The sequence below is a fragment of the Peromyscus eremicus genome, chromosome 1, assembly GCF_949786415.1.
Source record: "Peromyscus eremicus chromosome 1, PerEre_H2_v1, whole genome shotgun sequence".
NCBI classification, from domain to species: domain Eukaryota; kingdom Metazoa; phylum Chordata; class Mammalia; order Rodentia; family Cricetidae; genus Peromyscus; species Peromyscus eremicus.
In genome coordinates, this window is record NC_081416.1 from 184124399 (window position 1) to 184150455 (window position 26057).

A 26057-nucleotide genomic window follows, 5' to 3' on the forward strand; every position below is an offset into this window, starting at 1 on the left:
ATAAACTGATCTGCATCCACAGTCCACAGTACCAGCTTAGAGATTTGGAGGCAGGACTTGATGCTCACTCTGAGTTTCTTCTTCTTCTGGCTCCTGAACATCCCCCTCCTTATGTCCAGTTTCACTCACCCTAAGTGCTTTTGAAGAATGAAGCAGAATGAAAACAAGCATGGAGATGTGGTGACAGCTGGTGTCTTTATCCTTGCTGCAGTGCAGAGCCCAATGAAGAAAGAGTATTTCAGCTTTTTTCTGGAAACATTGCAAGTGGGTTTGCATTTTTCATGTAAATGTCATGATATATAATGCATGATAGGTGTGTAAATGGGCAGAGCAACACTGTGAGCATCTCTCCTTTTTTCCCAACCTTATCACCAATAACCAACCCAAAATACATCTTGGTTTTTAATAATCACTGTTGGCCCACTATCAAACAGTGAGACTTTTTAATTTTTTTCCAATTAACCTCCAATTTTAAGGCTGAAAGCCAAGTTGAAAACAACATTCTTTTCATTGTTCTGTCATAGGCAGCCTTCCTTTTCACAGGTGCCATTGTGAGGTAGACAGTGGTGTCCTAAGACAAGAAACTCCAGACTACCACAATGAGTTCCATAGTCACAAGGTGCATTCAAGTCTCTTTTCGAGTCTTCCAGTGTCACATGTATTAGTGTGTGACTCTAGTGCAGATGCAGGGTCACTAATGTTTGCACCACTCCTCACTGAGGAGAGTACCCATATAGCCATTTAGTTAAGCTTTCATAATCTACATGTGATCACTCCACACCTCATAAGCTGTGAGGAGATAAATGTATGAGATCTATCTACTGTGAGGTACTTGGTTGTCCCATTTGCCTTTAATTATCTTGAGCACATGAACAGACACAGGCTTTTGGGACTTACTTGTGGTGGTATTTTACTTGTACTGAAATGTGATTTTAATTGTATGTTAATAAATAAAGTTGCCTGGGGGTCAGAGTTATAGAGCCATAGCAAGTGCTTGGCGGTGGTGGCGCATGCCTTTAAGGACCTGGAGGGCGGTACATACAGGCAATGACAAGGCAGTCACGTGTTTAGTTTACAACCAATGAGACGGCAGAACATCTAGAGTATTTAAAGACGTACACACAGGAAGTAGGCCTCTTTTTCGGAGAGCTCTCTTGGCTGAAGCAGGATAGCTGAAGCAGGAAGGGTAAGGCTCTTAGTTCTGACCTCTTGGCTTTCTTCTCTGAATCGGCTCTGTGTTTCTTATTTAATAAGACGGTTGGTTACATCTACATTTGGCGCCCAACGTGATAAGAATCCATTAAAACCGCTTAACTTGGCTTGGCGGCAGGTCTGGTTTCCCGCCAGGGCGGCCGGCTCCCTAGCCCGGGCCCAGGTCGGCTTGGCCTCAGGCCGGACCAACCTTGAGCTACTTGCTTAAAGCCAGTGTTACAAACAACTCAGGCCTGCCCTGCTGAACAGGGCCCCTGCCTGGTAGAAGAACAGTTAAATGCTCAGCATATTGAGGAATCAACCAGCCCTTGGAATTCTCCTGTATTTGTTATTAAAAAGAAATCTGGTAAATGGAGAATGGTAACAGACCTTAGAGCAATTAACAAAGTAATTCAGCCAATGGGCTCTCTACAATCTGGAATTCCTCTGCCTACTCTGTTACCAAAAGGATGGCCTCTCATAGTTATTGATTTAAAAGACTGTTTCTTTTCAATACTGTTACAAGAAAAAGACAGAGAAAGATTTGCTTTCACAGTGCCTACTTATAATAATTCTCAACTAGTTAAAAGATTTCAATGGAGGGTCCTCCCACAGGGAATGTTGAATAGCCCAACTCTGTGCCAATATTTTGTACAACAGCCATTGGAAGTGATACGTAAAAAATTTCCTAAATCTATAATTTATCATTATATGGATGATATTTTACTAGCTGACTCAAATGCAGATACTTTAGAAAAAATATTTGAAGACGTAAAGAAAATTTTGCCTTGCTGGGGATTACAAATTGCTCCTGAAAAGATACAAAGAGGAGATTCTATTAATTATTTAGGATATAAAATAGAGCTACAAAAAATTAGACCCCAAAAGGCGCAAATTAGGAGAGATAGACTACAGACTCTTAATGACTTTCAAAGATTATTTGGAAATATTTCTCATCTACGAACTATTGTTGGGGTAAAAAATGATGAACTGCATAATTTGTTCAAAACCTTAGAAGGTGACAAGGACCTAAATAGTCCAAGAGAGTTATCACCTGAAGCTGAGAAAGAATTGGCCTTGGTAGAAAAGAAAGTACATGAAGGGCACATGGATCGTATTGATCCAAAGCTGGATTGCATTTTGGTTATTTTACCTTCTAGGCATTCTCCTACAGGAATATTAATGCAGAGGGAAGATATCATATTAGAGTGGATATTTTTACCAAATAAACCAAACAAAAAATTAAAAACTTATGTGGAAAAAAATCTCTGACTTGATTTGGAAAGGAAAATTGAGACTTCGTCAATTAGCAGGAATAGACCCAGCAGAAATTGTCATACCTTTAACTAAGGAGGACATTGAAAAATTATGGACAGAAAGTGAACCTTGGCAAAGAGCTTGCAGTAATTTTTTGGGAGAAATTAACAGCAAATATCCCAAAAGCGATAGAATTGATCTTATAAAGAGAGCTGATTGGATCTTGCCTCGAATTGTACGGGTAAAGCCCATATCTGGAGTTCGTACATTTTATACAGATGCCAACAAACAAGGAAAGGCAGGTTACAAATCAGAAAATTTAAGTAAAGTGGTTCAAAGTCCTTATAATTCAGTTCAAAAATCAGAATTATATGCTATTCTGTTGGTATTAATGGATTTTTCAGAACCTCTCAACATAGTAACTGACTCTCAGTATGCTGAAAGAGTAGTATTACATATTGAGACTGCAGAATTTATCCCTGATGCTTCAGAATTAACTTCATTATTTATTCAATTACAAGATACAATCAGGAAAAGGAGTCATCCTTTATATATAACTCACATTCGATCCCATACTGGTCTGCCAGGCCCTCTAGCACAAGGCAATGATGAGATTGATAAGTTATTAATAGGAAATGTGCTGGAGGCCTCAGAATGTCATAAAAAACATCATGTCAATAGTAAAGGTTTAAAAAAGGATTTTTCCATAACCTGGCAACAAGCCAAAGAAATAGTAAAGAAATGTCCTACTTGTTCCTTCTACAATCAAACGCCATTACCAGCAGGATGTAACCCAAAGGGTACTCAAAGGAATGAAATCTGGCAGATGGACGTGTTTCACTTTGCAGAATTTGGAAAACTGAAATATGTACACCACACTATCGATACTTATTCAGGATTTCAGTGGGCAACTGCTTTGAGTTCTGAAAAAGCTGATTCTGTAATCACTCATTTGCTAGAAGTTATGGCCATCATGGGTATACCTGCACAAATCAAAACTGACAATGCTCCATCATATGTCTCTGTTAAAATGAAACAGTTTTTTGCTTATTACAATATAAAGCATATTACAGGCATACCACATAATCCTACAGGTCAAGCAGTTATAGAAAGATCAAACAGAACTCTAAAGGATATGCTAAATAAACAGAAAGGGGCAACAAAAACCCCCAGAAATAGACTGCATAATGCTCTATTAACTTTGAATTTTCTTAATGCCAATGAGAAAGGAACAACAGCTGCAGAAAGACATTGGATAATAGAAAAAACTACAGAATTAAATCAGCCTATATATTTTAAGGATGTGCTGACCTCAGAATAGAAACCAGGGTATGTGTTACATTGGGGACGAGGTTTTGCTTTTGTTTCTACAGGAGAAGATAAGTTGTGGGTACCATCAAAATTGATAAAGGTTCGATTTGAACAAGAGAAACCTCTTAATTAGAGGAGGTGATAGCTCATCAACCAACATGAACATCCAATTTAAACTAACTTATACCAGTCACACATGTCTTTTCATTTAATCAGATAATAACTTGCCAAAAAAGAACATCCCCAAAATTAGTCTTGGGGAAAGGTTTTTGTTTTTGTCTTTTAGGAGAATGAAGGTTAAGGAATCTGAAGAACACTGGACAAATAAGACAACTGAAGAAAAGGGACAAATCATCTATCCCAGGAAGCAGAGTGAAATGGCGTATGGGTATATATTATCTAAAAAATTTTATGTCTTCCTAAATGTTTGTTTCTGCTTTTCTCTAAAGATTTAACACTATTGGTCTTCTAATAGTCCCAGTCCAATTAAAATTTAAAGCTGACTTTGGAGTTGGAGAATGGCTCTCTCCTTCTTTAAACTCAAGCATGTTGTTAAAAGGAAAATGCAAACTCCCTGTATCATGCCAGAATAAAAGAGCCATCTTCTGCTATGAGACAGGGGAAAAGCCAAATTAATTAAAGGACTATTCTATTACTAATCTCAACTCTTTGATTCTATTCTGATTCTTTAAACTTTTCTTAAAGTATAAATTTTATATCAAAACTTACAAGATTAATATATATAGATATATAGATATATATATATATACATTTTAAACTTTGCTAAGATATGAATGGTCATATAGAGTACTGATTAATTCTAGAAAAAAGGCTTCAATTAGCTGCATATATATGTCTTTGTGCTCGAGTCTCTTATCAGTTTTCTGCAGGAATTCACGGCCAGGCCTAACATCAACTGATGTCTCCAGGAAGAAGTTGGGGCCCCACAACAACAACAATTCCACGTGGACAATAATAACATCACTAAGCTGACAAACATCATCTACAGATCAGCTTTGAACTACAAGGTGCTCAGAGCAATTTTGAGATGACTAGCTGAGATGATCCAGTCTCAAAGACTACTTGAATAAGGACTTGAGATAAACCCTGAACTTTGGCATTATACACAGAATGGATAATGAAGGATATAGTTACCTTTCCTAGAATTTGACAATTGGATATAGTTACCTTTCCTAGAATTTGACAATTAACCTAAAATTTTTCTTTCAGGATAAAGATAACTTCGCCCATACCCAGCAGGAAGCAATTTTAAGAATACGACACCCACATTCCCAAAGAGGTGGTGTGGGGTGGGTGGTTTTTTGGTCTTTTTAATGGGTTTTGGGTCTGGGATAATTTTCATTGTTTAGGGGGGTTGGTTACAAGTTGTTGTCAAGGGTTAGGAAAAAGACTAAGCAGATTAGATTTAAGGTTCTTATTTTAAAAAAAAAGAGAGAAAGAAAGAAGAAAAAGACAATTACTAGTTTTAAATACTTTACATTGGATTGGATTGTTTTATATTGTATACAAATTATATATATTGAAATTGATATTGTTAGAAAATGCTATATGTATATTTCTAATTGTACTTATATCATTCATTTAACAATGCAATTTTCTGATCCTTGAATATTATTATTACCATTAGGATATAAAGAAATGATAGTTAGTAGTTAGACATTACAATAGAACTTGTAGTCATATTAGATATGTTTTAAAAATTGAGCAGATATATTTTAGATAGGTCATCTTCAAACCCTTCAGAGATCTACAGAATATGGCATTTAAAATGTTTTAATAACTTAGAAAATTTTTCTTTTTTGTTATGACTATGAGACATGTCGGCTCCTGGCAGTACCAATCTACTTCAGAGAAAATATGGGCATTGAAGAAACTGCGTATGGAGTTAGCTTTCATTGTGGCAAAAGTTAGCCACTGGACAACAAAGTATCCTCGAATCAACTGATGACAAAATGGACAGACAGGACATGAAACAAAGGACTACTGATTCTTGCCTAAACAAGCGTGGTTATGGCTTTATCAAAAGGCATCTTCTGAGGCCAGGACAATATGGCACCATCCCTGACGTGGCCTTCGCAACTCGGAAAAGGTACAGTGCCCTTTTCTTCGAAGGCAGCTGAACAGGCAGTGGGCCGATGGCTTCTGATGTGCTATGGAACAGCAGCTGAAACAGTTATTCTTGAAGAGTAACTAAGCTCACGCCTCTCGATAGTAGACTGGCATTTGATAGAGAGATGTGGAGAAGAACGGGATGCTGAGATGAAGCCATATGTACACAGCCAAGAGGAATGGAGAGCTGAACTAAAAAAACCATCAACATTTTCCAGAATTTAAAATCCTGAATCATGACATGACATTAGTGGAATTCAGGTGTTTCTGGTGCATGGACTGCTCTCACCCAATGTGAGGTTGAACTGTTGACCTTGTGTACATCCTACTTCACAAATGAGTCTGTCAGATATGCTAAGCCTGTATAGGCTGAAGATGATGCCCCAGCATTGCGGAGAAACCTCAGGTGACTGTCCAGGCAGTTGGCTGTTTCTGTCAACTCACAAATTTTTTGGAAGTTGCTTGCATGCACTTTCTGTTTTTATTTTTGTTAGCTAATATTATTTCCTTCTTGGGTCTCTGAGGGAGTTGAAGATTAGTTAGTTATAGTTGAAGGTTAGTTAGTTGAAGATTAATTAGGATAGAAAGTGAATTAGATACATTTTGGACTTAACAAAATAGGATAATGAAATTATCATCTCTGAATTTGTCAAATACAAATGGACTAGACATTGTTTAGACATTTATTATTTGTATATATTGTATATAGTTATTGTACTTTTGTATATAGTTTTTCTTTTGTTAGTTATAACCTTTTTCTTTTTTTTCTTTTTATTAAAATAGAAAAGGGGAAATGTGGTGGTATTTTACTTGTACTGAAATGTGATTTTAATTGTATGTTAATAAATAAAGTTGCCTGGGGGTCAGAGTTATAGAGCCATAGCAAGTGCGTGGCGGTGGTGGCGCATGCCTTTAAGGACCTGGAGGGCGGTACATACAGGCAATGACAAGGCAGTCACGTGTTTAGTTTACAACCAATGAGAAGGCAGAACATCTAGAGTATTTAAAGACGTACACACAGGAAGTAGGCCTCTTTTTCGGAGAGCTCTCTTGGCTGAAGCAGGATAGCTGAAGCAGGAAGGGTAAGGCTCTTAGTTCTGACCTCTTGGCTTTCTTCTCTGAATCGGCTCTGTGTTTCTTATTTAATAAGACGGTTGGTTACATCTACACTTACTAAGCAATGTCTTCATCTTCAAAGTCAAAAAGGAATGTCTGCACTTCAAATAGTGTGTTTTCATCCTGAAAAAAGCTAGGATATCACTTATAGTGGTGACTCTCTACTCCCCTTCTCACATGCTAGACTGGCAGGTGCTGCCTGTGGTAGCTGTCAACATTTGAGAACTGGGATGGAGAAGCTACACACTGGGTCATCTCTGCCACTGTAATAGATATATGTATCAGCTGTTTTTTAAGGTTAATTTTTTTTTATTCTCTGATACTTACTTACATTTACTTCTGTATCTCTTTTAGTAATTTTATTAAGCATAGCTGCATATTTTACCAATGTGGACACTACATACATTTTATCCTGAGAATTGCTAACAGTTGCTTCTCAAACACATCACCTTGGACCACTAGACCATCCCATTAGTTCATGTAATCATTGTTTCTTTCTCTTTTTTCTTTTATTTATTTATTAATTTTTAATTCACTTTACATACCAAACACAGATCCCCATTTCATCCCTTCTCTTCCTCCCCTCGAACCTCTTCTCCCTGACCCACTCCATCCCCTCCTCCAAATGGGTAAGGCCTCCCACAAAATGTCAGGTAAGCCTGGTACATTCAGTTGAGGCAGAACCAAGCCCCTCTCCCCTGCATCAAGGGTGAGCAAGATGTTTGACCATAGGCAATGGGATCAAGAATGCCAACTCATGCACCAGGGATAGATCTTGATCCCACTGCCAGGGGCTCCTCAAATAGACCAAGCTACACAACTGTCTGCCATATGCAGAGGGCCTAGTCTGGTCCCATGCAGGTTCTACAGCTGTTGGTCTAAAGTTCATGAGTTCCTATGAGCTTGATTTAGTTGTTTCTGTAGATTTCCCCATCATGATTTGAGCCCCCTTGTTCATACAATCCGTCTTCCCTCTCTTTGACTAGACCCCTAGAGCCTGGCCTACTGCTTAGCTGTGGATCTCTGCATCTGCTTCCCTTAGTTAATGGATGAAGGTTCTAAGTTGATAGTTAGGGTATCCACCAATCTGTTAATCATTGTTTCTTAAAGTTGTATGTGTGCAGAATTTCATTTCTTAGTTGAACAATTCTAATCCATTGATGTAAAAACTTGTTTGTGCCAGCATGTGCTGGGTTTGTTGTTATTCACTGGAATCAGGTATGTTGACCTGCCAAACATAATTCTTTTTGCTCAGACCACATTGCCTATCCAGCATATTTTGTTTATTGTATGAATTTTAACACTTTTTTTCTCTTTATACAAAGAATGGCATTATATGTCTGTATGAGTCAATACTAACTCTGTAGATTAGTTTTTTAAAGTAGTCATTTTCACAATAGTGAATATTCCATTATAGATGCATGAAAGATTTCCCTATATTCTAATGGCATATTCAATTTCTTCTTTATTTTAAAATTTTCATTGTTAATGTCCTTCAAGTTGTTTTTTTTTTTAATTTTGCAATACAATTCAGTTCTACATATCAGCCACGGATTCCCTTGTTCTCCCCCCTCCTGCCCCCCTCACCTTCCCCCCAGCCCAACTCCCATTCCCAACTCCTCCAGGGAAAAGCCTCCCCCAAGGACTGAGATCAACCTGGTAGACTCAGTCCAGGCAGGTCCAGTCCCCTCCTCTCAGGCCGAGCCAAGCGACCCTGCATAAGCCCCAGGTTTCAAACAGCCAACTCAAGTTTTTATTAAGTTTATTCCACCATATTTCTGAGGCAATTGTGAATGAGGATTTCTTTTTTCTAAAGTAATTTATTTATATTTATTTTTATGTACATTCGTATTTTGACTGCATATATGTCTGTGTAAGGGTGTCATATCCCCTGGAACAAGAAGTAAAAACAGTTGTGAGCTGCCATGTGGGTGCTGGGAATTGAAAACAAGTCCTATGGAAGAGCAGCCAGTGTCCTTGACCTTTAAGCCATCTCTCTAGTCCCTAATAAAGTTTTCTTTCTTAGCAAATGCATTCTTTGTACATAGGGAAGCAACTGTGTTTTGTGTTAATTTTGCATTCTGCCATTTTGATGTAAGCATTTTCTGTGGAATGTTTAGGATCTCAAATATGGAAGCATGTTGTTGTTTTCTTTTCTACTCCTTTATTATTTGGGTGACCTGCCACCTAGCTTCCAAATAAATACACAGAGTTGCTGTGGGATGTCATTCTGTATGCTGTGAATATGTATTGCTCTGATTGGTTGATAAATAAAATTATGATTGGCCAGTAGCCAGGCAGGAAGTATAGGTGGGATGAACAGACATGAAGTCTAGGAAGAGGAAAGCTAAGTCAGGAATTGCTAGGCCGACATGGAGGAAGCAAGATGACAAGACAGAACTGAAAAAAGGTTCAAAGCCATGTGGCTAAACATAAATAAAAGTTATAGGTTAATTCAAGTGTAAGAGCTAGTCAGTAATAAGCCTGAGCTAATGGCCATATAGTTTATAAGTAATATAAGTCTCTGTATGTTTACTTGGGTCTGAGCTGCTGCAAGACCAGGCAGGACACAGGAAAACTTCAGCTACACAGAGTTTTATTCTTACTTATGAATGGCTAGCCTTAGCTTAGCTTCTTTCTATCCAGCTTTTAGTAACTTAAAATATCCCATCTTCGTTTTGCCTCTGGGCTTTTGTTCTTCTATATTTCTGAATTTCTTTCTTTACTTCTTACTCCATGGCTTGGTACATAGCTGGGTGGCTGGCCTATTGAGTCCTTGTTTCCTCCTTTTCTTGCTTGTCATATTTTTCTTCCCACATTTCTCCTCCTTGTTAGCTTCTCTGTCTGCCAGCCATGCCTATCCTTTTGCCTGCCTGGCTACTGACCATTCAGCACCTTACTAGACCAATCAGGTGTTTTAGACAGGCATAGTAACACAGCTTTACAACTTCACATTATTAGACAAATGCAACATAAAATTATAAAATACAGCATTGCATCATTAAAACAAATGTTCTCCAGCATAAATACATGTAACACATTTTAAAATAATATTCCACAACAGAAGCGTGTCTTCTTCAAGGGAGGAAACTTTGGCTTCTTCCTTTCCTATTTGTATCCCTTATATGTCATCTTTTGTCCTTTTTCCTTGGCTAGGACTTCAATACTACATAGCACAAAATGGAGAAAGAACCTGGACATAGTGGTGAACTACTTTAATCCTAGTGCTCAGGAGGCAGTGGCAGACAGAACTAAGTGGTTTTGAAGCTATCATGGTTTGCATAGTATGTTTCAGGCCAACTAGAATTACCTCTGTGGTGATTTGAAAGAAAATGCCCCCCAAAGGGTGTGGCACCATTAAGAGGTGTGGCCTTGTTGAACAAAGTTTGTCACTATGGGGACAGGATTTCAGGTCTCATTTCTCAAGCTTCCTTCAGTATGACATTCAGTCCACTTCCTGTTGCCTCTCAGTCAAGATATAGGACTCTCAGATCTAGCACCACACCTGCCTCTGTGCTGCCATGCTCCCCATCCTGATGATAATAGACTGAACCTCTGAAATTGTAAGCAAGCCACCTCAATTAAATGTTTTCATTTATAAGAGTTTCCATGGTCATGGTGTGTAGCTAAAGTTTTCCTGCCTGGCCCACAGTCAGGACAAATCTCTCTCACCTGCCAGTCCCACAGCCGCTCAGAACTGACCAAGTAAACACAGAGACTTAAATTGGTTACAAACTGTATGGCCGTATCAGGCTTCTTGCTAACTGTTCTTACAGCCCAAATTAATCCATTTCCATTAATCTATACCTTGCTATGTGGCTTGTGGCTTACCGACATCTTCACATGCTGTTTGTCATCATGGCGGCTGGCAGTGTCTCTCTGACTCAGCCTTCCACTTCCCAGCTTTATTCTCCTCCTTGTCCCACCTATACTTCCTGCCTGGCCACTGGCCAATCAGTGATTTATTTATTGACCAATCAGAGCAACACATTTGACATACAGACCATCCCACAGCACTTCCCCTTTTCTTTTCTTTTTTCTTTTTTTTTTTCCAAAAAGGAAGGTTTTAACCTTAAAAAAGTAAAATTACATATAATTTGAGAATTTGGGCATAGCTTCTCTTACTACTTCCTGCTGGAGGGGGATGCTGTATCTTATGGGGACACAAAGAAAATTGTAGGATTATGGAATAGTCCATGAGGCTGTATTGTCTGAGCCAGTTGCCTTCAAACCATTCTGGATGTTGAATCAATCTGGGCCATGGTGTCATCGGAGACATTTCAGGGGGTCTTGGTTGGTCAAACCTTATGTATCTTAATTTGGAACAAATCCATAGCCTCTGGCTTTCTGTGGGAACAAAAGCAGAGTCTCCTTTGCAAAGCAACACAACTTGGAAAGGAAGAAGTCAAACTTTCACTATTTGCAGAAGATACAGTAGTATACATAAGTGACCCACAAAAATTCTACCAGGAAACTCCTACAGCTGACAAACTCCTTCAGTAATGTGGCAGGATAAAAGATTAACTCAAAACCATCAGTAGCCTTCCAATATATAAATGATAAATAGGTTGAGAAAGAAATCTAGAATCATCACGACTAATAATAGACACAATATAAATTACCTTGGGGTAACTGTAACTAAGCAAGTAAAGACCTGTATAACAAGAACTTTAAGTCTCTGAAGAAAGAAATTGAAGGAGATATCAGAAATGGAAAGATCTCCCATGCTCATGTATAAGTAGGATTACCTTAGTCAAAATGACATTCTTACCAAAAGCAATCCACAGATTGAATTGCAATCCCCATTAAAATTCCAACACAATTCTTCACAGAACTGGAAAGAACAATACTCAATTTCATATGGAAAAACAAAAGACCCAGGCTAGCTGTCCTGTACAATAAAGCAACCTCTAGAGGCATCACCATCCCTGACTTCAAGCTCTACTAAGAGCTATAGTAATAAAAACAGCTTAGTATTGGCATAAAAACCAACATGTGGACCAATGGAATTGATTTGAAGAACACCCACAAACACCTGATTTTTGACTAAGAAGCCAATACTGTACAATGGAAAAAAGAAAGCACCTTCAACAAATGGTGCTCATATAACTGGATGTCAACATGTAGAAGATTTCAAATAGAACCATATATATCACCATGCATAACACTCAAGTCCAAGTAGATAAAAACCCTTAACATAAATCCAGTTACACTAAACATGACAGAAGAGAAAGTAGGAAGTAGTCATGAACACATTGGCACAGGAGACAACTTCCTAAATATAACACCAGTATCACAGACACTGAGAGCAACAATTAATAAATTGGGGCCTCCTGAAACTGAGGAGCTTTTATAGAGCAAAGGACATGGGCAATAAGACAAAACAAAAGCCTAGAGAATGGGAAAAGACCTTCACCAACCCCACATCTGACAGAGGGCTCATCACCAAAATATATAAGGAATTCAAGAAATTAGACATCAAAATTCCAAACAATCCAATTTAAAAATAGGCTACAGATCTAAACAGAGAATTCTCAACAGAAGAATCTCAAATGGACAAAAGACATACTTAGTCGTCAGGGAAATGCAAATCAAAATGACTCTGAGATACCATCTTACATCTGTCAGAATGGCTATGTTTAAAAACACTGATAACAGTTATTTCAAGAGGATGTGGAACAATGGGAACACTCCTTCACTGAAGGTGGGAGTGCAAACTTGTACAGTCACTTTGGATATCAGTATGGTGGTTTCTCAGAAAATTGGGAATCAATTTACCTCAAGACCCATCTATACTACTCTTGGGTATATACCCAAGAAACAATCATACTACAAGGACACATGCTCAACTATGTTCATAGCAGCATTACTCATAACAGCCAGAACCTGGAAACAACCTAGATGTCCCTCAACCGAATAATAGATACAGAAGATATAGCACAGATACACAATGGAGTACTACTCAGCATTAAAAAAAAATGACATCATGAAAGTTGCAGGCAAATGGATGGAAGCAGAAAATACGATCCTGAGTGAGGTAACCTAGACTCAGAAGGACAAACATGGTATGTACTTACTCATAAGTGGATACTAGATGTAAAGCAAAGGATATTTTGACTACAACCTACAACTCCAGAGAAGTTAACTAAGGAGAACCCCAAGAGGGATAAATGAATCGCCCTGGGAAGGGGAAGTAGATGAGATCTCCATGAGTAAACTGGGAGTTAGGGGGGCCACCCATGGTAGGTAATGGAGGATGAGAACATAAGGGACTAGGATGGTCAAGCTGGAACAGGGAAAGAGTAGAAGAACAATGAAAGAGAAATCATGATAGAGGGAGACATCATGGGGATAGGGAGAAACCCCAGCTCTCCAGGATCCAGCTTTTTCTTCTCAACCTCATGAGAACTATATTCTCAAATGCCCATACAGATACACACACATATCTTTTATCAAATGTACATCCAGTACTCATATAGCCAAGGTGAAATTCTCTGTCAAAGCTGATAAGAACACACTTGTCTCATTTTCATGTCATCCACTCTCATCAACTTTTTCAGGTTTTTACGGGCTCTCAAGCTTCTCATGTTTTTCCAACCTTACACAGGGTAATTTGTGAAGCTTTAGCTGAAAATGGCATTGAATTCACAATAATCCTTGTATTAACAAAAAACTTTTATCTCTAGAGCCTTATCCATACTAAACTCCATGCCCTTATTTTTAGATTACCAACTCAAAACTTCTAGTTTGCTCTGCCCTCGGCTTTTGCTGTGGACGAAATCAACAGGAATCTGTATCTTCTGCCAAATGCATCTCTAATGTTTTACTTCTTCATTAATGCTTCTGATAATAAGCAGGCATTTAAAAATTCCATGAACTTTTCTGCAAGAAGATATAATCTTCTCCTTAACTACATCTGTGAAGATAAGACAACATTTCAAGTAGTGATTACAGGGAAAATGTTAGCAACGTTCATGAGACTGACATCGTTTTTGCAGCTCTACAAATATCCACAGGTGAGGTTGTTTTGGTGGAAAAGTATGGAATATTTCTCCTTAGTTGGTATAGCCTGGTACTAAGGAGAGTATAAGGGGGACTTTGGCTTCACATTCATGTAAATCAATTTCAAAGGTAATTAATCAGGCACTCAGTGTGACTTTCACAATTCATTGTTTGATATATAGATGAGAAGAAGAATTACCAGTCAAGGGGATTTTCCTTGAGCAAATTGTAGAAAGGTGGTTTTTTTCATGTTTCTAACAGGGTAATACCTCTAATAATAGGGAAAATTGCCCTTCCTGTCATTTCAAACTGGTGCTTCACACACCTCAGGGCTCCCATTGAGATTTCTGACAATCCTCTACCTCATGCTGCTCTCTGTGTTTTATGTCTTTCAGCTCACCTATGGACCTTTCCATCCTCTCCTGAGTGATCATGAACAGTTTCCCAATCTGTATCAGATGGCCCCTAAGGACATAACTCTGGCACTGGCCATGGTCTCTTTGATGCTTCATTTCAACTGGAACTGGGTTGGGCTGGCCATCTTAGATGATGACCAGGGTCTCCATTTTCTCTCAGATCTGAGAGGAGAAAGTGAAGTCCAAAGAGTCTGCTTAGCCTTTGTGATTGTGATCCCAGTCAGCATGGAGTTATACGTGTCAAGAGCTGAAGTGTATAACAACCAAATTGAGACATCATCTACAAATGTTGTTATCATCTATGGTGACACAGACAGTACTGTATTTGTGTGCTTTAGAATGTGGAAATCACGAGGTATACAGAGAATATGGGTTACCACCTCACAGTGGGATGTCACTACAAGTAAGAGAGACTTCACCCTTGACTCATTCCATGGGACTCCTGTTTTTGCACAGCATCATGCTGAGATTTCTGGTCTTAAAAATTATGTTCAGATATTGAACCCTTCCAAATACACAGACATGTTCCTGGCAGGACTGGGGTGGATGTACTTCAGCTGTGAAGCCTCAATATCTAACTGTAAGACACTGGAGAACTGCTAATCTATTGTCTCACTGGAATGGTTAATGCTACAGACTTTTGACATGGCCTTTAGTGTTGATGGTTATGATGTATACAATGCTGTGTATGCTGTGGCCCATGGCCTCCATGAAACACTTCTTCAACAAGTAGAAAACCAACCAATCAAGACTAGGAAACCACTGGATTATGACTGCTCAGAGGTACTGTATCTTCCAATGGATGGTACTTGGTGTCATCAATGTTATATTCTTTAAGAGTCTCTCACATGCTCAAACCAAGGAGTCTAGTAAAATCTTACCCAACATAGAAGGATTTCTGAACATTTTATTCTGCCAAGAAGTAAATCTAGATGTGCTTACAATCCTTTAAGACAAACACAGTGGAGTGGAAGACAGAATTTTTCAATGAAGTTCAGTGATTTTGTTACAGATGACCACAACATTGTCAGCCCTGTTCCAATATTGGAAACACAATCAATCTTTCTTTCATAAATTCCTTCCAAGATTAGACCTTGTTCTTTTATTTTGTTTTTGGAACAGGGTCTCATTATGTAGCTCTGGCTGCCCTGAAACACACTATGTAGATGAGGCTGATTTGAATTAAGAGTTTCACCTGCCTCTGTCTCCTGAGTGCTAGGTTTAAAGGCCTATGCTTCCACACTCAACTGTGACATTTTTTAACTGTCATATATGTGGTAGTCACTATAGGGTTTACTTAAGTATACTCAACTGATTCTGAACCTACTGTAGACTCTGGGGACCTTATTCTCTTGATTTTTTGAGAGCAATAAAACAAGGAATAGTGGTGAGATTCAGTTCAATACCTAGTTTTGTGCTTGTGTAAGTATGTTTTTGTCTGATTTTCTGTGTGTCTTTGTTTATGTTTCTATGTATGGGTATTGTATCTTTGTGAGTGTCTGTATATATTTCTGTGCCTGTGTGTGTGTGTGTATAGATGTGTTACTGTGAATAAATGATCTCTCTCTCTTGTGTATGTGTATACCTGTGGATATGAGCACATATTTGTTGTGTGTATGTATCTCTTTGTGAATGTTTGTATCTCTGTATGTGTCTCTGTGTTTTGTGTCTGTATGTGCCTGTGTGTTTCTGTGTCTGAATATGTATTTGATTGTATAGGTTTGTATGTATGTATGTGTTAGTGTGTATGTATGTGAATGAGTGTGGCTGAATTATGTGTGTGCCTCTGCATGGGTGTCTTTGTGGAAGTGTGTGTGTGTGTGTGTGTGTGTGTGTGTGTGTGTGTGTGTGCGTGTGTTATACACATTTACATTTGGTGTTTGTGTATATGTCGGTGTTTGTGTTTGATGATTTCCTTTGAGAGTACTAAAATTCGAGGAACACAATGACTTTATATATTCACATGCTTTTATTGAGTTTTTTCTCTTGGGCACCTTCAATAAAGTTGCCTTAGGATGAAATCAGAACAGATTTTCTGACTTAAAATAAGGGAATGTGCACGAAAGTATGTTTACCATCTTTCAGATTCACCAATTTCTGAAGAATTTGCACTTTATTAACCCTGTTGGAGATGCAATAAATATGAATCAGAAAGAAAAACTGCAAGCAGAGTATGACATTTACCATATTTGGAGCTTCCCCCATGGTGTTGGGCTTAAGGTGAAAATAGGAGAGTTTAACCCATATTTTCCACATGGTCAACAGCTCCATTTATTCCAGGACATGATAGAGTGGGCCACAGGAACTAGACAGGTGGGTCTGACTAAAAGGTACTGATATACACCTCACAGTTGTAACCACTGTCAAGTGGGGCAATTTGAGTTTCCCTGTAACTTAGTGAAATTAGATGGTTATGTAAAGACTCAATTTTAGACTTCTAGATTATGTTTCTTTTTAACAATTTTAATTTTTAGTAAATCTTAGCAAATCTAAGACATGCATATGATGGACATTTATCACATTGGAATCTCTTTGATTTGTAAACAAATATAAAACTAGCTGTGGCCAATGTTTGATATTATTCCCGATGAGGTTATCAATATTCTCTTGTTACCATTCTGATTACTGCCCATTGCTTTTCTTCTCTTCTGTTGAATCTCTAATCTACATGCTGAAAAGACTGATACTATTTGTAAGGAAAGATTTGGAACAAAGAACAGATACGCAGGTCATTAATTTATAATTTTATTCAGGCACTTTGACCAGGAGGTCCTAAATTGCCAACATCTCTAACAATACATTAGCAGTTTCATAGCCCAACTTAGATATATTATTAATTATAACTTATTTTTTAGACTTTTTATGTATATGGATGTTTTGCCTGTGTATTTCTGTGTTCCATATGAGTATGAAGTAGCTAAGTATGACAGGAGAGGGTTAAGATACCCAGGAACTGAAGACAATTTTGAGCCTAAGTGTAGAAGTGGGTGATGGAATAGCAAGTGCAACTGATTGCTGAGCCACCTCTCCAGCCCTGAAGAAATTCCTCCCTAGAGGCATTTCCTTGCACCTTAATTCTTTTGTTTGTTTTTGTTTGTTTGTTTGTTTGTTTGCTTTTTTGTTTTTTCCAGTCAGAGTTTCTCTGTGTAGTTTTGGTGCCTGTCCTCAATCTAGCTCTGTAGACCAGGCTGGCCTCAAACTCACAGAGACCCAACTGGTTCTGCTTCCAAGTGCTAGGAGTAAAGGTATGTGCCTCCACTGTCTGGCTGCACCTTAATTCTTGTATAACAATCAATCAATCCAACAAACAAAAAAAATTATCTTGTTTCCTTGTTTGGTTGGACAGGTACTCATAGTCATAATGATTTGGCTTTGAGGAGATTTGTAAATAAAATATCTCATTATGTGTCCCTGGGTATATTGCAGGCATTCATTCTGACATGTCTAGTTTTATAGTATCTGAACTACATTGCTTACTAAAATGCTGTGTGTTGAATTTGAAAAGCTTTATCTTTTGCGAAGTCTGCAGACTTCATCTGAAGTGATATCTCAGGTTGCCGAGATTCAGTTAAATTCAGTTGATATTCTGTTTTCACAGTGATGAGATAATTGTGCTCAGAGAACAGAGCAAATAGGCTAAAGTCTTAGCTACTGATCAGAGGAGAGCAATGAAATCACAAGCCTGCTTCTACCAGGCCTAACTTGAACGAACATTACAAAAACATCAACCAAAAGGATAGGAAGGACTAAAAACAACCCAACATGTGCCCTATTCCAGATATGCAGATCTTAGTGCAGAAACGAAACTTGCAAACAGTGAGTCAGCAGGACTCCAGATGGCGTAGGCTTAAGTTACAGTGAACTCAACGACATACCAAACAAAGTTTCAAAGAATAATTGTAAGAATGTTCCAGAAAATCAGAGTATAACAATTACCTCTAAGGATAATTCAGTTAGATCATAAACACTTGCAAACAATAGGAAATTGAGAGAGGATGCGACAAAAATTCAATAAAGGTACAATAACAATGAAGAATTCACACCAACATTTTAAAAAGGAAAGCCACAAGACTTCAAGCAACAAACTGTATAAAACATCTTTCTCTCAGTAAGTCTCAGGCAGAAGACAGGCTTTCAGGACTTGAAACAAGGCAGATGAATTTTAATTCAAACTATGACAAAGATAAAACAATAAGGAAGGTTAAGAAAACACAAGAGACTTAGGGGACATCAATAAGAGACCAAATTAAGAAAGCACAGGCACAAGAGGAGGACAACATGTCAAAGGACCAAAGGTATTTCTCATAAAATGGCAGCCAAAATTTTACCAAATGCTGGGGGAGTTATGGCCATCCAGGTACAAGAAGCAGTCAGAGTGCCTAACAGACAGGTTCATAAATGGACCTGCATCTGTTGAATATTACCTAAAATCTGAATTAGGCAGAATACAGAGGAATTTTAGATTGCAAGAGAGAAGATCAATTTCGTTGGAAGTCCCCATCGTAAGAACAGTAGCTATATTCATAGACAATTTAAAAGGAGGGAATATCAATTATGTGTTTCAAACAGAGACAAAACTTCCAACTTCAATTACTATACCTAGCAAAGCTATCCTTCATAATTGCAGGAAGATAGAAAAACTTGTAACGGTGAACACAAATTGCAGGAATAGCACTAAGGGAGACCCTTGAAGAGTCTCTTCATGCTTCATACTCCTTCACATTGAATATTAAGATAAACAGTAGATGTCACAGGAACATAAACATAGATCACTAGACAGAAAAGCAAAGGTTAGAAATATATTAAAAGTTATAAAAACACAAATTGACTAGAATCACTACCCAACTTTCATTAATAACTGAATTTTAATAATCCTACTCTCTAATCAAAGGACACAGATAAGGAAATTATTTTTTTTCTTTTTGGCAAAACAATACTTTGTTGCTCAGAATGAACACATTGTGCTCATGAAGAAAAACAGAGTCTCAGGAGTAAAGGAAAAAGACTATTCCAGGTAAAGTGAATCAGAAAGAAGAAAACTAGATCAATCTTATGAACATGGATGGAAAAATTCTCAAGTAAACACTGGCAAACAGATCTCAACAGCACATCAGAAATATCAATCTCTATACCAAAGATGACTTTATTATAGGGATGTAAGGATGGTTCAACATATGCAAATCATTCAAGTATAATATGTCACATAAATATACTCTAGGACAGAAATTTTTTTTCTTTTTTTTGTGGAAATCCAAAGGTTTATTTCACTTTAAATTTTTTTTAATTGTGTATACGTACATATATCTGTATGTGCAGGTGCCCACAGAGGCCTTGAAGTATTGGATCTCCCTGGAACGGGAGTTACAGAGAACTGTAAACCATCTGATGTGGGTGCCTAGAAATTCAATTTGGCTCTTCTGCAAGAGCAGTACATGATATTAACCACTGGCCATCTCTCTAGCCTTTCTCTTCCCCAAAGATTTTTTTTTAATTTTTATTTTGCAATACAATTCAGTTCTACATACAGGCACAGATTCCCTTGTTCTCCCCCCTCCCGCCCCCCTCACCTTCCCACCAGCCCGCCCCCCACTCCAATCTCCTCCAGGGCAAAGCCTTCCCCACAGACTGAGATCAACCTGGTGGACTCAGTCCAGGTAGGTCCAGTCCCCTCCTCCCAGGCCGAGCCAAGGGACCCTGCATAGGCCCCAGGTTTCAAACAGCCGACTCATGCAATGAGCACAGGACCCGGTGCCACTGCCTGGATGCCTCCCAAACAGATCAGGCCAATCAACTGTCTCACCCACTCAGAGGGCCTGATCCAGTTGGTGACCCCTCAGCCATTGGTTCATAGTTCATGTGTTTCCGTTCGTTCGGCTATTTGTCTCTGTGCTTTATCCGACCTTGGTCTCAACAATTCTCTCTCATATAAACCCTCCTCATTCTCGCTAATTGGACTCCCAGAGATCCACCTGGGGCCTAGTCATGGATCTCTGCATCCAGATCCCTCAGTAGTTGGATGAGGTTTCTAGCACGACAATTAGGGTGTTTGGCCATCCCATCACCAGAGTAGGTCAATTCGGACTGTCTCTCGACCATTGCCAGCAGTCTGTTGTGGAGGTATCTTTGTGGATTTCTGTGGGCCTCTCTAGCCTTTGTTTCTTCCTATTCTCATGTGGTCTTCATTTACCATGGTCTCCTATTCCTTGTTCTCCCTCTCTGTTGTTGATCCAGCTGGGATCTCCCACTCACCCAAGCTCTCTTTCCCTCGACCCTCGCCCTTCACTACCCCCACTCATGTCCAGGCTGTTCATGTAGATCTCATTCCATTTCTCTGTCATTAGGCGATCCCTGTGTCTTTCTTGGGGTCCTGTTTTCCAGGTAGCCTGCCTGGTGATGTGAGTAGCAGTCCAGTCATCCTTGTTCCACATCTAGTATCCTGTTATGAGTGAGTACATACCATGTTTGTCTTTCTGAGTCTGGGATACCTCACTCAGGATGATTTTTTCTAGGTCCATCCATTCTTTTTTGTTAGGATGGAATGTTCTGTAGATGTCGACTAAGTCCATTTGAGTCATGACATCAGTTAAGTCCTTTATTTCTCTGTTAAGTTTCGATTTGGGGGATCTGTCCAGTGGTGAAAGTGGGGTGTTGAGGTCTCCCACTATTAATGTGTGGGGTTTTATATGTGATTTAAGCTTTAATAATGTTTCTTTTACATATGTGGTTGCCCTTGTGTTTGGGGCATAAATGTTCAGAATTGAGACTTCATCTTGGTGGATCTTTCCTGTGATGAGTATGTAATGCCCTTCTTGATCTCTTTTGATTGATTTTAGTTTGAAGTCTATTTTGCTGGATATCAGGATGGCTACACCCGCTTGTTTCTTAAGACCGTTTGATTGGAAAGTCTTTTCCCAGCCTTTTATTTTAAGGTAGTGTCTATCTTTGAATTTGAGATGTGTTTCTTGTATGCAGCAGAAAGATGGGTCCTGCTTTCGTATCCATTCTGTAAGCCTATGTCTTTTTATAGGTGAATTAAGTCCATTGATATTGAGGGATGTTAATGTCCAGTGATTGTTCATTCCTGTTATTTTTTGGTGGTGATGTGTGTGTACTTTTCTTCGTTGGGGTTTACTGCTGTGGCTTTATCTATTGCCTGTGTTTTCGAGGGTGTATCTGACTTCCTTAGGTTGGAATTTTCCTTCTAGTGCTTTCTGTAGGGCTGGGTTTGTGGATAAATATTGTTTAAATCTGGCTTTGTCATGGAATGTCTTGTTCACTCCATCTATGATGATTGAAAGTTTTGCTGGGTATATTAGTCTAGGCTGACATCCATGGTCTCTTAGTGTCTGCATTACATCTGTCCAGGTCCTTCTGGCTTTCAAAGTCTCCATTGAGAAATCGGGTGTTATTCTGATAGGTTTGCCTTTATATGTCACTTGGCCTTTTTCCTTTGCTGCTCTTAATATTCTTTCTTTTTTCTGTACGTTTAATTGTTTAATTATTATGTGGCGAGGGGACTTTTTTGGGGGGTCTAGTCTGTTTGGTGTTCTATAGGCTTCCTGTATCTTCATAGGCATTTCCTTCTTTAAGTTGGGAAAGTTTTCTTCTATGATCTTGTTGAATATATTTTCTGTGCCCTTGAGTTGGTATTCTTCTCCTTCTTCTACCCCTATTATTCATAGGTTTGGTCTTTTCATGGTGTCCCAAATTTCTTGGACATTTTGGTTCATGACTTTGTTGGCTTTAGTGTTTTCTTTGACTGATGAATCTATTTCTTCTATTGTATCTTCAACGCTAGAGATCCTCTCTTCCATCTCTTGCATTCTGTTGATTATACTTGCATCTGAAGTTCCCAATCGTTTTCTCAGATTTTCTATTTCCAGCATTCCCTCTGTTTGTGTTTTCTTCATTTTTTCTATTTCCCTTTTCAGGTCTTGGACTGTTTCCTTCATTTGTTTCATTGATTTTTCTTGATTTTCTTTCAGTATTTTATTGTTCTCTTCCAGGACTTTATTGATTTCTTCTAATTTGTTTGCCCTTTCCTCTAGTTGTTTACAACGTTCTTCACATTTTTTTGTCTTTTCCTCTACACGAGCCTCTAGCTTCTTCATGATGACATTCATAAGGCTATTTTCTTCTGCTTCTTCCAATTTCTGATGTTCAGGTCTAGGTGTTGGAGGAGGGCTAGGGCCTGGTGATGGTGTATTGCTATTCATTTTGTTGTATGTGTTTCTGCCTTGACGTCTGCCCATCTCCTTGTGGTTCGTTCTTGGCCTTATCTGCAAACTTGGTTCAGACAGAGCTGACAGATTCAGGGTGTCTCTCTCTCTTGTCCAGATGGGAGCTCTCTGTGCTTCAGAAGGGAAGTCCGGGGCAAGATCTCATATATCATTTTAAAACCTCCCTCTCTCCCCATTCTATTTCCCACACATCCACTCAAAACTCTCAAACTCATGAACTCTTTCATTTACTATTTTCACACACTTTTCATTTACTGCTTTCACACACATATGCACATATGCATGCACACACACAATAGATTCTATTTGATGTTTCTCAGCTATTCATATGTTTAGTGATGACCATATGGGAATTAAAAAATGTATAAAGGGTCTCATCCTGGATAAAACCAAGTCTCCATCTCTCATGAGGGCATCACTTCTTTTTTTTTAAATTATTTAGACAATTTCTATTCATTTTACATACCAACCACAGATTTCCCCTCTCCTCTCTCCTCCCATGCCCCAGCCTTCCCCCCAACACCCCCCCACTCCCACTTCCTCCAAGGCTAGGCCTCCCATGGGGAGTCATCAAAGCCTGGTACATTCAATAGAAGCAGATCCAAATCCCCCTCCCCGGCACCAAGGCTGCACAAGGTGTCCCACCATAGGCACTGGGTGCCCAAAAGCCCATTCATGTACCAGGGTTGGATCCTGATCCCACTGCCAATGGTCCCATAACAGTTCAAACTAAACAACTGCCTTACCTATGCAGAGGGCCTAGTCCAGTCACATGGGGGCTTCAAAGCTATTGGTCCACTGTTTATGAGTTCCCACTAATTTGGCCTTGAGGTCTCTCTAAATTTCCCCATCTTGATCTTGATGTCCCTTGCTCATAGAATCCCTCATCTCTCTTATCCACTGGACTCCTAGAGCTCAGTCTGGTGCCTTTCTGTGGATGTCTGCATCTGCTTCCATCAGTTACTGGATGAGGGCTCTATGATTCACCACTCTGATTACTGGAGTAGGCCAGTTCAGGCACCCTCCTGACTATTGCTAGTAGTCTAAGGTGGGGTTATCCTTTTGGATTCCTGGAAACTTCCCTAGCACCAGATTTCTCCTTATTCCCATGATGTCTTCATTTATCATGATATCTCTTTCCTTCTCTCCCACTCTGCCCCTGTTCCAGTTCCTATCCTTTATGCTCTCATGCCCCATTCCTTACCTTCCTTTGCGCCCACTCCCAGTTTGCTGGTGTAGATCTCATCTATTTCTTCATCCAAGGGTGATCTATGCATTCCTGTTAGGGTCCTCCTTGTTAGCTAGCTTCTCTGGAGCTATAGGTTGTAGTCTGGTTATCCTTTGCTTTACATCTAGTATCCACTTATGAGTGAGTACATACCATGTTTGTCTTTCTGAGTCTGGGTTACCTCACTCCATTTTCTAATTCCATCCATTTGTCTGAAAATTTCATGATGTCATTGTTTTTTACTGCTGAGTATACTCCACTGTGTATATGTGCTACATTTTTTAAATCCAATCTTTGGTTGAGGAGCATCTAGGTTGTTTCCAGATTCTGGAACATTATGAATAATGTTGCTATGAACATAGTTGAGCATTTGTCCTTGTGGTATGATTGAGCATTCCTTGAGTATATGAGAGCATGTGTGGGGTCATTCCTCTCCCCCACATTTCTCCAAAGTACTCTTGAGTAGGAGCAGCAGGAATGTTAGTTAGAGGGATAGAGAGGAGAGAAAGAGAGAAAATACAGGATAGCCTGTAGAGGGCCTGGATACTAATCAAAGTCTCTACCCTAGTGTATTTAAAGGAATGCCAAGGGGTGGAACAAAAGACCTCCCCCCAGCATAGCTAAGGGTAGACACTCTCAGACACCTGCACTCAGGCCCGTGGTCAAATCATCCTCTCTATGCAGACCTGTTGCGTAAAGCCATCAGGAAAAATTGGCGGCAACAAGAGGGTATCACTTCTAATTCAGACAGAAAAATTCATGTTATAGTGAATCCATAGGATCTGTGTTTGTCCTTGAAGAAAACAGGCATTATGAAATGGAAGCACTGCTCTTCAGAAAATTCTCAATTACATCTTCAGTGATAAAGAATGTGGATGTTGCAAAGATTCCACAATACACTGGCATGGCCTGTCAATAAGAAATGCTGAAGTTCCATTAACAATACTTTTGCTTTCTGCATCAGATCAGTGTATGAAGTGTCCAGAGGACCAGTATGCCAACACAGAGCAGAACCACTGCCTGTACAAAGATGTGACCTTTCTGGCCTTTGACGATCCCTTGGGAATGACTCTGTCCTGCATGGCCTTGTGTTTGTCTGCATTCACTGTTCTGGTTCTTGGGATCTTTGTGAAGCACCAAGACACTCCCATTGTGAAGGCCAATAACCTCACTCTCAGCTACATCCTGCTGATCTCCCTCATCTTCTGTTTCCTCTGTTCCTTGCTCTTCATTGGCCGTCCCAACTCAGCCACCTGTATCCTGCAGCAAACAACATATGGAGTTGTATTCACTGTGGCTGTTTCCACTGTGTTGGCCAAGACAATTACTGTGGTTTTGGCTTTCAAAGTCACTGCTCCTGGAGGAAGGATGAAGTGGCTCCTGGTATCAGGGGCACCCAACTACATCATTCCCATCTGCACCATCATCCAAATTTTTCTCTGTGCAGTCTGGCTGGGAGCTTCTCCTCCGTCTGTTGACATTGATGCACACTCTGAGCATGGCCACATCATCATTGTGTGCAACAAGGGCTTAGTAACTGCTTTCTACTCTGTCTTAGGATACCTGGGCTCTGGCCCTGGGGAGCTTCACTATAACTTTCTTGGCCAGGAATCTCCCAGACACATTCAATGAAGCCAAGTTGCTGACCTTCAGCATGTTGTTATTCTGCAGTGTCTGGGTCACCTTTCTCCCTGTCTACCATAGCATCAAGGGCAAGGTCATGGTGGCTGTGGAGGTCTTCTCCATCTTGGCCTCAAGTGCAGGCCTACTGGGATGCATCTTTGTCCCCAAGTGCTACATAGATTTGTTAAAACCATAGAGAAATTCTCTTCAGAAGTTAAGGGAGAAAACATCTTCCAGAACCACCTATTAGGATAAAATACAAGATGTACACATTACCTAATCACTGTCACTGTTTCTTGTAATAATGATGCCCAGAAGTGTCATGTACACTCTTTTTCTCTACATTGTCTCCCATAACCTTCTACTCAGCCACCTATTTTTACAAGACTTGAATATTGGATGTCAGTGTGAAGTGGAAATGTTCTTTTCTTCACTAATATACAATAAAATTTGAAACAAACTCAGAGGCTTCTTTTTTGAGATGTTAGCAAATGTAGGACTTTGAAAGCAATTGAGTACTGAGGGAAAATGCAGAAAGTTTGT

The 26057-nt window shown here is 39.3% G+C and overlaps 1 pseudogene; it reads left to right on the forward strand.

The window, feature by feature from the left end:
- Positions 1–147: 147 nt before the first annotated feature.
- Positions 148–25764, forward strand: LOC131903319 (vomeronasal type-2 receptor 116-like; annotated as a pseudogene).
- The last annotated feature ends 293 nt before the right edge of the window (positions 25765–26057 follow it).